The sequence below is a fragment of the Rhinolophus ferrumequinum genome, chromosome 25 (genome assembly GCF_004115265.2).
Source record: "Rhinolophus ferrumequinum isolate MPI-CBG mRhiFer1 chromosome 25, mRhiFer1_v1.p, whole genome shotgun sequence".
NCBI classification, from domain to species: Eukaryota; Metazoa; Chordata; class Mammalia; order Chiroptera; family Rhinolophidae; genus Rhinolophus; species Rhinolophus ferrumequinum.
The window spans coordinates 37,583,023-37,597,024 of record NC_046308.1 but is presented as its reverse complement, the minus strand read 5'-3'; the positions used below and the strand labels follow the sequence as shown (position 1 = coordinate 37,597,024).

Below are 14,002 nucleotides of genomic sequence, written 5' to 3'. Positions count from 1 at the left end.
AAGCCAAGGCCCAAAGGTCAGGCCCTTCTCCCTTGGTTGCTTACAAATTTCTTAGGTGGGAACAGACAGCCTGGGATCCCGTGGGGTGCTGCTTCTTTGAATTACATCACCTGGAGTGGGAGGTGGGGGAAACTTTATTAGGAAGGGCCAAGTTAATGAAACTTTTTTTTCTCCCCCGCCCCCTTCCAATTTTCAGATGATAACTCTAGGTTTCCCTTCCAGGGCCTCTGGGCAAACCTTGATTTTTCTTTACTAACCTGGCTGTAACCTCTTAATCAAAGCAGACCTCTGATTTTATCATTCTACCAAGCCTGCTGGGTCAGGTTGGCGTGGCCTTGGAAGGCCATAATATGGACTGATGTTTCTGTCTCCCACTGGCTTCCAAGCACAGGGGCTTCAGTTCCTGATGCCAGAGTTGCAGGGAGCAGTTGTGGTGGGCTCTGCAGGGGTGTGTCAGGTGTGGATGCTGCAAGTTAGGTCCTTCCTATGGATGATGGCTGCACATAGCCTATGGATGATGACTGAGCATAGCTCTCCTTACGAATGGTAGATAGGGGCCTGGAAGTCTGTTGGGCGATGCTGCAGAATTAGCACAGTCCCAGGCATTTTCCCTTTATGAAATGAGGCCAGTGTAAGGAACTATTAGGTTGGTGCAAAAGTAATTGCGGTTTTTGCATTTATTTTTAACCTTTTAAACTGCAATTACTTTTGCACCAACCTAATAAATTGCTTAATTAAGGGAAGAAATACTTAACTCCTCAGACCATCATGTTTGCTATTCAAACTGGCTTTAAAGGGACATCTTTTTCCTGCACTTGTCCATGTCCTGATAGATTAGGATGAGGGTCTAATTTTGGCTTGTTCAACCACTGAGATCTCATTACAACTAGCATTTGCTGATCACTTACTATGCACTGTTCTAAGCACTTTACCTACTATCTATTTTATCCTCCTAGCAACCAAACAAGAAAAGTATTTATGTGCCCATTTTATGAATTGGGAAACAAAGGTTTAGAGAGATTATGCAACTGCTCAGGGTCACAATAGGAAGCAGTGAATGTGGGATTCAAACCCAGTCAGTGCGCCTGCTCAGCTCAGGCCTCATATCCATGGCTGGAATGTAATGCATCAACGTGGGTAACATGTTAGTGCAATGCCCGGCACATAGTGGGCACTCATTAGGTGTTAGCTATTATGTTAGTTTCTGCGGCTGCTGTAACAAGAAACCACAAACTGGGTGGCTTAAGCAACAGAAATTTATTCTCATACTGTTCTGGAGCCCAGGAGCCCCAAATCAGTGTCACTGGGCTGAAATCAAGGCGACAACAGGGCTATGCTCCCTCTGGAGGTTCTAGGAGAGAATGCATTTTTTGCCTCTTAGAGCTCCTGGTGGCTCCTGGCATTCTTTGGCTTGTGACTGCATCACTCCAATTTCTGCCTCCATGGTCACATTACCTTCTCTTCTGTGTCAAATCTCCTTCTGTGTCTTCTGTAAAGACATTTGTGATTGCGTTTAGTGCCTCCCCGGGTAATTCAAGATAACCTTCCCATCTCAAGATCCTTAATTATATCTGCAAAATCATTTTTATTTTATTTTTTTGCCATAAGGTAATGTTCACAGGCTCTAGGTACTATCTAGGTCTCTATCTTTTGGGGGGCCGTTATTCCGCCTACTACAGCTGTTATTATGATTACTAGCACTGCCTCTCTTTACTGGAAAGGTGACAGAGTAGATCATGATAAAATAGTCTAGTTGGGAGGGAGGTTGGCTTTGCTATTCTGTTTCCCTCAGATGCTCTGCGTTGGAGTGGGCAGAGCCCTTGGCAGTTACATGACCCCTGATTTCCACTCCCTCCCCAGGCTGGCATCTCTTTTACCTCAACCTGCAAAGGCTGATGTGGTCAGCCTTCCCCTTAATAACTTACCTCAGGTCAGTAAGAAGAGGGGTCTCTCCACAGGACCATCCATCGGAGATTTCAGAGAGCAGACTTTTAACTTTATTTTAGAGAGTTGGAAAGGAAGAGAACCAGGGCATCAGGCTTAGCTACTCAGAAGCCTCTTTTTTAGGTCTTAAGCCTGGAGGAAGGAACATGATGAAATTGAAAGCAGGAGACAGCAGGAATGGTTTCCTGGGATCAGGATGACTTAGCTGTGATGGGAAGATGGGATGAGACCAATGTCTGGAACATGGCCCTTTGGAGAGAATGGTGGTGGCCAAGGCTGACAGCTCTGGTTTCCCCTCTGGGTGTAACTGGGCCTGGTGTTGCTCATCAGGAAGAATGGACATTCCCCCTGGCTCAGAGTCCAACAAGGTCCAGGTCCCATTCTAGGCTGTGCAGTTCTGTGGTCTTGGATAACTCACTTAAACCCCCAGGGCTCCACTGACTCCCTCTGAAGGGGACAGGATTACTTAGTGCATGCTTCTTAAGTGCTTGATGGAGCTACAGGGAAGAAGTGCTGAACAAGCAGGTGACCTCAGGATGTGTTCTTTCTAGCTCACTACTCCCCTGGAGCTGCGCTGGGTTTTTTCCATCCTACCTTATGACCTTCAGCCCAACTTAGACACTGCTGTGGAAGAACCCGCCACATGGAGGATTGAGGAGTGGTGATTTTTTGGTGTGTGTGTGTGTGTGTGTGTGTGTGTGTGTGTGTGTGTGTGTTTAAGCAAGCAGAACACAAAGAGGTATTAGGAAGGCCTCAAGAAGAAAACTTTCAAGGGGCCCAAATGGCCTATCCCTTCCTTTTTCTTTCTATGCCCAATCGCTCTTCTCTGTTCCAAAAGTTCTAAAGGTAAAAGTCTAGCTTTGTCAAGACTGGAGTGAGGTTGGTGGAAAGAAAAGGAAGAGTGTGTATGCTGGGCAAAGGCCTGAGGAAGAGGACGCCTAAGGCCAGGAGGAGCTGTGTGGAGAAGACCAGACAGGAACTCTGATAGAGTCGTTGCTTTGCATAACCCTACGGGATTTCATCCTATCCCCCTACTGGCCTCTCTGTAGCTTGAGGCCAAGTGTGGGAACCAGTCACTGAACAATAAATTTGAGGAGCCCTGGCTGACAGAACTGTGCCTTTTGTTTTGGTTGGGGTTTGCTTGAAGCTGCCTGGGGCCAGGACTTTATCTATAGCCAGTGGCTTTTGAATGTTTCCTAATGAATGACTGAGACATGTAATCTTGCAAAAGGACACTGTGACAGTAGTCAGATGTCCAGAGTTCTAGTTCAGCTTCTGACTGACACTTAAAACTTTTTGGTCTTCCGTTTAACCCCTTTTTATCAATATCCTGACCAGCTTCTGTGTGTGGCAATACCTGTCCTGTGTAACTAACAAGGCTTTGTAAAGATAAAATGAGATCAGGGTAGGAGAGGACTTAGAGAAATTAAAAGTATAATCTGGACACAAGATCGATGTGATTATGGAATTATTGTGTTGGACTGGAAGAAAAGGAAGGAGATGACATGCTGATTGAGGTTCTAGGCAAGGATTTACATGGCTCTTGTCCTTTTTTCCTACCGAGAATGTTTAAACGATGCTTAAACAGGAGGACAGTGGCAGAAAGAAAGAGCTGGAAAAAGTGTCTTGGCTCTGGAAAGGAAGCTGTGTTAGCTATGCCTCACTGCCCAAAGATAAAAGCAGCTCAGAGCTGGCTACACAAGCATTGAGAGGCATCTTGAAGAGCCCAGGAATTAAAGTATCCAGTTTCTCTGGCCTTTTCCAGCCTACCTGGTGAATTGACACTGGATTCCCTGAAAATACTTGGTTAACACAGCAGCTCTGAATTGTGGCTGACTCTGGGTGGGGGTTGCTTTCCCAGGAGTGTGGGGGTAGAAAGAGAAGACAAACCATGGTCAATTTGGGGCTGAAGGGATCCTACAGGTGGGTACAGCAAGGAAGCCTCACACAGCACTCCTGTATATGTGTGTTATTTTGCAGTTGAAGATTGCTCTCACATACACTAACTATCCGTCTTGATCAAGACAGCTGTCCTGTGAGGTAAATCACATGGTAAAAGCCTCATTTTAAAGATGAGACTTGAGGCTCTGAGGAGCTCAGGGACTTACTCTGTGTGGGGCCATGTCACCATGACAGCCTCAGGCTAAAATCGTATGTCTAGTGAACTTTCCAGACTAGACAGAGGCTCTGACTCAAAAGGAAAGAGCCTGACATGTTTTTGTTTTTTTTCCCACTTTATCGAGATCTAATTTATGTACAATAAACTAAACCTATTTAGAGGCTGATCATTTTGGCAAATGAAAACATTGTGGAATCACCATAAGACACAGCACATGTCCATCGCACCTTAAAGTTTGTTTGTGTCCTTTTGCAGTCAATCCATTCTCTACCCCATCCCTGAGCAGCTACTAACTGCTTTCTGTCACTACAGATTAGTTTGTATTTCCTAGACTTATATATAAGTGGAATCAAATAATGCACTATTGTGCCTGCCTGGCTTCTTTTCTAATATTTTTGAGACTCGTCCATGATATTGCATGCATCAGTAGTTTGTGTCCTGTTATTATTGCTGAATAGATTTTGATATATTTGAATGTTCTAGCAATATGATTATAACCCCTTGTACACAGGTTCTATGAAAATTCCCTGTTGTACCCTAGTAATACCTTAGATTTTTAGACCACTTTGGAGATTACAAAGCAGACATATATACATAATCACTATCAAGTCTCAAACTTTGATAATTTCATGAGAAAACAGGTTCACAAGATTAACTGCCACACAGAGTGAAGAGCATCCTGCCTTATGACGCTGTCCTGTGGTTTTTGTCACCACCCCCCACCCCCCGCCCTCAGCCATTTCAAACTCTAGCTGTTTTTCACTGAGAGGACAATAATTCTCAGAGCTACAGGCTTTGCTTTTCAGAGAGGAAACCAAACTAGGGAATCCTGTGTCTCACACCAGCTCTGCTCCTGCCAGTGACAGTGGTGGTGGAGCTGACAGTGCCATCCTCATCCCATTAGGCATCTGGTATATGTGTGTGTTTGTGTGTGGGGGGGGAAGAGTGTGGGGAGGTCCTTCTACTTGGGCAGGCAGGAACTGAAGAGACCCACCATCATCTGCCTGATACCCAGAAGTCTAAACTCGTGCCAACTGTTCAGACAGCCTGGGTTTGAATCCCAGCTCTGCTCCTTACCTGCTGGGTGACCTTTGGTGAGTTGCTGAATACACTAAGCCTCAGTTTTCCTGTCTGTAAAATGTTGACACTAACAGATTTACCTTGAAGGACTGTTGTGACGACTAAGGGTGGCTTTCTGCTCAAATAGTTGGAGAGTGCCTAGCCTTCGGTAAGCCCCAGTAAGGAGGGAGGTGTTCCTGCTACTCCAATGGTGATTGTATTCTGCACTACTCGCTTTGTTTCCTGAGGCCAGGGTTGCCCTCCACTTTTACATCTCCCCTCTACTTACTGAGCTGTGGGCAGAAAGTAGTGAATGTGGGGTAGAGGCCAACTGAGGCCTTCCCATAGCACTCAGTTGCCTTCCCCTGCACCTCTCTCGGTAGAGTGCCCCGAGGGATGCCAGGCGTAGTGGAAGCAAACCCAGAAACAGCCAGTGGTGCCCATGCTGCTGACTATAATGAATGGCCTGGGTTGAGGATTTGAAGGAGTGCCATATGTTGTCTTTTGGTTAGTCTCAAATGGAATCAGACTCCAGCCCTAGAGGGGAAAAACAAAGTGCTCTCAAGAATGGCTCCTCTACCTTGTGACAAGCACAGTCCCAGCAGGACTGCTAGGAGAATGAGATGCCTGTGGTCCTATCAGCACTGGAAGCCCTTGTCTTCTTCATTGGAGGATTTTCCCAGGGGCCCCTTGGTGTTATCCAGAGGCTTATGGGAGAATCTCTGGGTTTTCTTTTCCCTGGAAGATGCAAGGATAGATGCAGTAGCGACACAGGTCCTCTGGACCTTCTGTCAGGCGCTCAGGGTATGTGATAGATGATCCTCGTTCTTGTTGGTCCCTCATGCTAACATCCCTATTTTCCTGGTGACTTGGCCATCACATTCTTTGCCACCTACTATTTATGAGGATGAGGCCTATGGTGAAGTGCCTCAGCTGAACATCCAGAAATTGACTGAGCTCTTTGGCATGTGCACAGAATCCTACTAAATTCTGTGCAGTTCCCAGGAGGAAAAGATGAATGTCAGGTTTCACCACCTGGCACTCTGAAGTCAACTACTCTCCCTACCTGGCTGCAAATCCTTCACAGTGACTCTCTGAGGAGCAGGTGTGCCTTTTCATAGCCAGGGTGAATAACACTTCACAGATTGTTTAAAAGCTCAGGGTTCAGCTCACTCCCCACAGCTAGTCCAATGGTAACTCACAATGGAAGCAAACTTGGTTTACCAGACCCTGGCTCTGCACTCTCACTCTGCTGTCAATTATTGGCTGTTTGGACTCACATCCATACTTTTCTTTCCCCTGGCCTCAGTGTTCCCAACCGTACAAGGGTTTGAAGTCAACCACCTGTCAGGTCCCTTGCAGTTCTGGTGACTAGAGAGTGACATAGACAAGTGTTTTTGGATAGCACAAAGGTATTTTCACTGCTTCATGTATACTTTTCTGTTCCAGAGCATTTGGCTTTTCTGTTTTTATTTTCATTTTGTTTTGTTTTGTTTTCCCCAGAGCTTTATTGTTAAACTCTTCTCCCTTTAAAGAAAATTCTTAGGACTGTTGATATTCTAGAGTAAATAAATGGAAAGAAAGAAAGATATGAGGCAAATACAATGGTGGGAAGTTGTTTAACTAATATACATTAGTATAATTTTCAAATTGGTACATAATATGCTTTCTTGCAAAATACGACCAAAGTGCTGGTTAAATGAGAAAGAAGGTTAGTGCCTCGTGCCCAGCTCCTGGGGGAAATAAATTGCTCATGGGCACCTTTTTAATTAAAGGGACATCTTCCCTTCTGTGGGGTCACCAGCTGTTTGTGTAACAATTCCATTGTGTTCTGTTGCCCCACTGGAAACATAAACATTCTTGTACATAAAGCAACAGCGTCAATGAACTCCACCAAAACCAGGGCTATTGCCGCACACAATGGGAAGCTGAAAGAAATACCACCATAGCAGCTCACGATCACACAATCGTCTGGAAAAAGCCAAGGGGAAGCTGATAGCACAGATGGCCAGAGGCAGCCAAATGTTTCAGGTTTTTTTATCAGGTTTTGTTGGATAAACCTTCTCCATGAATCAGGTAGCAGGATTGTTTAGAATCCTGCTTCCATGTTGACTGTGCCCTATTCAAAAATATTTACTGTGAGCATCCGCTCTCTAAATGTTTATTGTCTTATCTTGGGTAGGAAGCGCTCAGAGAGTAGGAAAGGAATCTGCCTCTGAATCTGCCTCCAATGGCTGCCTTTGTGTACAATCTACTTAAACACAGACAAACATGCAGAAATGTACAGGATTGCTGGAGTTCTGAACCAGTGGCATCTGCTGTCTTTTTTTTTTTTTTTTAACTTTTATTTATTTAAGTGTGTTTTTCCAGGACCCATCAGCTCCAAGTCAAGTAGTTGTTTCAGTCTACTTGTGGAGGGCACAGCTCACAGTGGCCCATGTGGGGATTGAACCAGCAACCTTGTTGTTAAGAGCACGCTCTAACCAACTGAGCCAACCGGCTGCCCCCTGCTGTATTATTTCTTAACCTGTGCTTAAATTGCCTGCCTTCCCATCCTTTCCCTCATCAGATTTTATCCATCCTAGAGAACTAGTTCAATTGTGATACATTTGGCTTCCTTTCTCTTTCCTTCCCCTCCCCCCGCTCCTTTTTTTTTTTCTCATCTTATTTTCTCAAGTCTTATTAAGCTTCATCCTGTGAAACAAGCTAGGTAGAGGGAATCATCTCTATATTGCCTACAAAGATGCAAAGTGCTTTGTCCAAGGTCCTCAGCCCCTTCCACCCACAGTGATCTTTTCTGTTTGGGGCCTCTTATAACATATCTTCACATCTTTGAAGAACAAGACAAAGGGAAAAAAAAAAAAACTACAGTAGTGCATCTGTCTTATCTTCATGACAAGTTTCTTGGGTAAGCTATTTTTAAATATGTATAGACACTTCACTATGTATTTATGGACAGCTACTATAAACTATTAAAATAGCAGTTGGGAGTAAAAAAGATAATTAGATATAATCTCTGCCCTTGGCAAACTAGTGTGAAAGAGAGAGAATTGTGATAAAATGTGGTAAATGTGATGCAAGAGATAGATGCACCATCTACGTGAGCAGATGAGGAAGGTACTACAACCAGATAGGGGGCCCTGAAGTCAATTTTAAAGTACAAATAAGAGGAGCGCAATACTCTTCTTCAGTTTAAGAGGGTAAGAGTTTGGAGAGTTCAGCAGACAGTTCAATGATTTAATATTACACCACAAGTGTAAGATAGCGGCAAATTTATTTAAACTTGGTTTTCTTGAATCAGTCTTCTCATTGTCCTCTCACCGTCTATCTCACTACTGGCCCCTCCACCCCAACTAAATAGTACCTGAAGTACTACCATGTTTCCTCGAAAATAAGACCTAGCCGGACAATCAGCTCGAATGTGTCTTTTGGAACAAAAATTAATGTAAGACCCGGTCTTATTTTACTATGAGACCGGCTCACATATTAATTTTTGCTCCAAAAGATGCATTCGAGCTGATTGTCCGGCTAGGTCTTATTTTCGGGGAAACATGGTATGTTACTATCTAGCTTAGAAAGAAAAGGAGAAATTTTGGCTACCAAAAGACACAGCTGACTCATAGTTGGGCCTAAGTTTAGATTTGACATTATTTCACTCGTTCTTCCATTGGGCATTTACTGAGTGCCTGTTATTTGTTAGGAACTTGTTAGGAATGGGATGGTTGTCTTTCTTCTACAGGAGCTCAGCAGTCCTGAAGAAAGAAAGACATATAAACCATAAACATGACATAATACAATTAGTGCCAGTTTGAAAAAAGCTCTGTAGGACCACAGGAAAAACAATTAGTACAATTTGGAAAGTTGAGGAAAGCAGAGGAGGCAACAATTAAGGCTGACCTTAAATAATGAATAGATTTTGTAGGTGTAGAAGAGGGAAGGACATTCCAGTCAGAGAGAACAGCATGAAATTCAGAGCATAAGAAGGCACAGGGGAGCTGAGGACTGGTGAGGAGGAGACAAAAGAGGAGTAGAGAAGGGGCGGCAGGACGGCTCAGTTGGTTAGAGCACGAACTCTCAACAACAGGGTTGCCTGGTTCAATTCCCGCATGGGATGGTGGGCTGCGCCCCCTGCAACTAAAGATTGAAAATGGCAACTAGACTTGGAGCTGAGCTGTGCCCTCCACAACTAGATTGAAGGACAATGACTTGGAGCTGATGGGCCCTGGAGAAGCACACTGTTCCCCAATAAAAAATTTAAAAAAAAAAAGATCAGAGGTTAAAAGGAGTAAACTGCAGGTATCCTTAACTGTGTTGGCTTTGCTATTCTCTGAGTGTTCCTGGGAATGGCAAATTCAAATTTTGATAGCAGCGAAAAGGATTACTTTAAGGTTGAATTAGAGGAAGAAAGTGTGATTCTCACATTGGTTCCAGTTAGTGAGGAACCTAATGAAGAACGTGAAATGAAACCAAGCATTTCTTCAATCTCAGAAGACAACCTGAAGATTCCTAGGACAGATGATGAAGTTTATCTTCCTCAAACGAGTGAACAGTTCAAAGCTTGTCCAAAACCAATGCTCCTTGCCGACCATTTTGCCTTCAATTAATAAAGTGCATTGGGACACTTTGAGGAACTGGTGCCAACAATTTAATTTGAGTACTGATGGCAAGAAAATAGATGTTTATCTGAGGCTCAAGGAACATGCATACTCTGAAGAAAAACAAAACATTCCTGAAATACTACAGGAGTCAAGTTCAAAGAAAGGCAAGATGGTGACCAAGAAAGCAAGGAGTAAGAAAAGTTGTAAGATGAATGAGAGAGAGCAAATGACCAATAGCGTTGAAGTGATAACTTCAGCTCAGGAAACCATGTTGGCAGCATGAGCAAGACTTGCTGCAAGAGCCGTTCAACCTACGGCTATGAATTCATGTCCCATTCCTACTTCTGCTGAGAACTTTCTGCTGCAAACGTCTGGTGTCAGGTGGTGTGTGGTCCATGGCAGGCCTCTCTTGGCAGACAGAGAGGGTTGGGTTCGCCTGCAGTTCTATGCAGGTCAGGCGTGGGTGCCTGACCCTCCTAAGAAGACGATCTCTCTCTTCCTGTTGCCAGCCTGCACTTTCCCATACCCAGACCTAGAAGATAATATGTTATGCCCCGATTGCGTTAAGAGGGATAAGAGGATGATGGAAAGATTAACTACAATGAGGAAGTAGAAGCAACCTGTTTTGAACACAACCACATCATTCCTTTTGGATTGACCATGTCTTAATAAAGAATAAACGGTGGAAAAAAAAAAGATCATCTCTAGACATACTAAACTTTGTATATATATAATAAAAGGAGTAGAGAAATTAGTTGCACCTAGAGGTTACGGAGAATAACATTTTAAAGCACAGAAATCAGTATAAAGAGTAGAATGGAGCAGAGAAAAACGAGGCATGGAAGCTAGTAAGAAGATAGTTGTAATAGTCCTGGTGAAAGATTAATAGGGCTTGGATTAAAATTAACAAGAGCTAGATTCTAGAGAGATTTTTGAAATCAAATTAACAGGATTTATAATCTGTTGGGAGTAAAGAATAGGGAGCAAAACGGTAGCTCAAGATTAACAGTTTAGGAAGCTAGAAAGGTGGATACATTAGTAACCAAGATAAAACATACAGAAGATTGGGTAATATAGAGGATAAGATGACAGGTTTGGCTTGAGATGTGTTTTAAGTTCTACAAATATGTAAAGATACAATTGAAAATAGGGAGCTGGAGCTCAGAGGAAAAGTTAGGGCTATAAATATAGATTTGAAAATTGATGGTAGTTGAAGGCATGAGAGTAGGTGTGATGAACCAGGCAGAGTGTAAAGAACAGAAAAGAAGCAACTTCCGGGGGTAGAATTCTGAGGGACAAGCTGGTGGGTAGAAGAAAAAGAACAGGGGAAGGAGGCTAAGAGAAGAGGCAGGAAAAGGAGAAAACGAGAGAGATCCTGCAAGGAGACAGAGAAGAAGAGAACTTCATGAAAAAGACTCAGGTCAACAAAATGTTTTCTTTCCTTTGCATTTCCAAAGTGAGTAAAATTGTTGGTTGTGAATGCAATGTTCCTAGGTGAAGATTCCAAAGCTTCTCAGCAGAGTTTCTGGTAATCCGCTCCAGTACCCCCAGACTCCTGAGGACCAAGACCCTGGGAGCCTGCTGAGCTCTTTGACAGCTCTTTCTGCAGAGCTGTAATCTGCTCTCTGTAACTGAGACTGCTGAGATTTGACTGTGAATAGACAGATTATTTGAATCTCTGATGTAAGAATCATCTGCCCTTTAGAATTCCCCCACTGCTAAATTCCACTTATAGATTTTATCTACCCCCCATACACACACACATTCCTAACTCAGTACCAAGTCCCCACCCCCAACTTACCTGTCCTCACTGGAAACCATGCTGAAGTTACCTGATTATTCTTGCTGAAGTGACCCTTCATTCATTATTCAACATATCTTTCCTGATCCGTACTGCATGCCAGTCGATGCATTCAGTGCTGTGGATAAAGCATTGAGAAACCTCCTCAGATCCTCCTCTTTTCAGTCACAGGTTGCTGAGATCTCAGCCTGCCATGCACTAAGCTCATTTTCTATAATGTCCTCTCTCCACATAAGCCCCTGCCACCACCACATCTCATCAGAAATAGCTCATCAAGGAATGCCGAGGCTCTATGCTCTGTCTCTAAGACATCAAGATACACGAGGGGCCCAGTAACCAGAGGTTGGAGCAATTTCTGTGTTCCTGACGGAAGGTTTACTCCAGCTTTCTAAGTCATTGACAACTTACCCTGCACACTTGGTCTGTCTGCACTCACCTACAACCTGGAGATGAGTGGGAAAATGTGAAATAAGAATGGTGATACATGTAATGGGTACTTTGGAAGGAAATGACGGAGGAAGGAAGATGGAGGAGGAAACAAGCAAATGACCTTGAACTGGGGATACCTGACTCAAGGTTGGAGAAAGTCCATTTCCCCCTAAAGAAAGGGAAGTTGTACTTTATAGGGTATGTTGTATGTTTGTGGGAGTTGAATTTCTAAGAGTTGGTAGATACTGAAAATGTAAATACAGATTATATAGTTTTAAATTTAGGTGATTAGATGATTGATAGTTCTTCATGTGGTGCCAAAAGATGTGAAGAAAAACAATGTCCCGAATACAATACTTTGTGGAAGTTGTAGCTAACAGGAATGTAGATAGACGTAGGTACACAAGGTTAGTTATTCATATCCTAGACTGTTCCTCATATGAAATTGCATAATAGTAATCACTTGCTCCTAATTTGGGAGTCATTTATAATGGGAGATACATTTTGCTTCCGAGTGAACAAAACTTATATAAGGTTCCTGCCCTACGTTTAGGATAACTCAACTATCCCTATTGAAATAGAGTATTTTTACTTAGAAAAAACCTGCAGAGATAGAATGTTAGAAATGTATAGCTGGAATTGCTAGTAGAGCTCATCTAGTCCAACTCCCTCTTTTTACTTGTAAGTAAAATGAGATGAGCAAATGAAATGACTTTTTCAAGACCAACAGCTAGACTGACAGAATCAGAGCTTAGGCCTCCTGACTCCCAGCTCAGAACCACAGTTTTTTTTTTTTTTTCTACATTAGGCTACTTCCCTGAGTCCAGGCTCTGCCTCCAAGAAATAGATTTCTAACAAGGTTTTGGCTCTGTTTTCTGGGGGAATAGACTGGTCTATTGCCTGATTAGTCCTTTCATATAGTTTCTCTCTTTTCTTTCTCTTTTGCTCCCCTCTTTCTGCCGGCCATTTGTTCATGTCTCAGCCAATAGAAGATGAAGCTAACATGTTGCTAGGCCAGTTGGAATGGTTACCTCTGAGAAGGGGGCTGGGATGGGTGGGTGAGGAAGTCTCACACCAGTGGTAGAGTAGGTGTTGGAGAGGATCCATAGTTGTCTCAGTCACCCACCCAGCAGGGTAAGAACAAAAATTATGTTCTGCTGTGGGGGAAAGAAAATAGGCTTTAGAGACAAGAAACTGGATTCAAACTCTGGATCTCTCACTTTCTGAGGGTGTGGTTTTGAGCAAGTTATTTCTATAGGGTGGATGAATCAAAATGAGGCAATGTGTATAAAAGTAATAAAAACTACAAAAAATCATGCACACATGAAGTGATACTATTATCTGTAATCAATGCTTTGGTCATGGTTCTTTAGGCTCTTCCAGAAAGTCTGTGAACACTTGGTTTTATGTCGTGTTTGGAGGGCTACTCTAGTCTTCCCTAACCAAGCCCCATTGCTCCAGGAAAGCTAATTCTGTCAGATTGAGGAACATGAGGAGCCATTTGAGAGGCCAGTTCCATAAAAGTGATCACTTCCTTCTGGAAGCTTTAATTTTCACTTCACCTCTTTCAGGAGGTAGGGCTGTGAGTCATAAGGAGTTAGCAAGTTGCTTTTGTGAAAACCAGAGGTTTTGTGAAACACAGCAGATATGACCAAAGGCATGTGTACTAGTTTCCTGTTGTTAATGTAACAAATTAAGTGGCTTAAAACAACACAATTCATCCCCTTATAGTTTGGAGCTCAGAAGCCCAAAATGAGTATAATGGGCAAAAATCAAGATTTCAATAGAGCTATAATCTTTCTGGAGGCTGTAGAAGAGAATCCGTTTCCTTGATTTCTCCACCTTCTAGAGTCCACCTGCATTTCTTGGCTAGTAGCCCCTTCCTCCATCTTCAAAATGCATCACTCCATCTTCTGCTTCTGTCATCATATGTCCTATCTGTCTCTGACTCTCCTACCTCACTTTTTCCTTTATAATAATCCTTATGATTACATCTCTCCAGCTCAAGATTCTTAGCTTAATCACATCTACAAATCCCTTTTGCTGTGTAAA

At 43.2% G+C, this 14,002-nt stretch overlaps 1 protein-coding gene and 1 pseudogene across 3 annotated transcripts in view; both read left to right on the top strand.

Moving 5' to 3' along the window:
- Window positions 1-14,002, top strand: part of UBASH3B (ubiquitin associated and SH3 domain containing B) — a 143,967-nt gene that overhangs the window by 1,351 nt on the left and 128,614 nt on the right. The gene's annotated exons all lie outside the window — the stretch shown is intronic.
- LOC117017508 (developmental pluripotency-associated protein 2-like) lies at window positions 9,466-10,333 on the top strand (annotated as a pseudogene).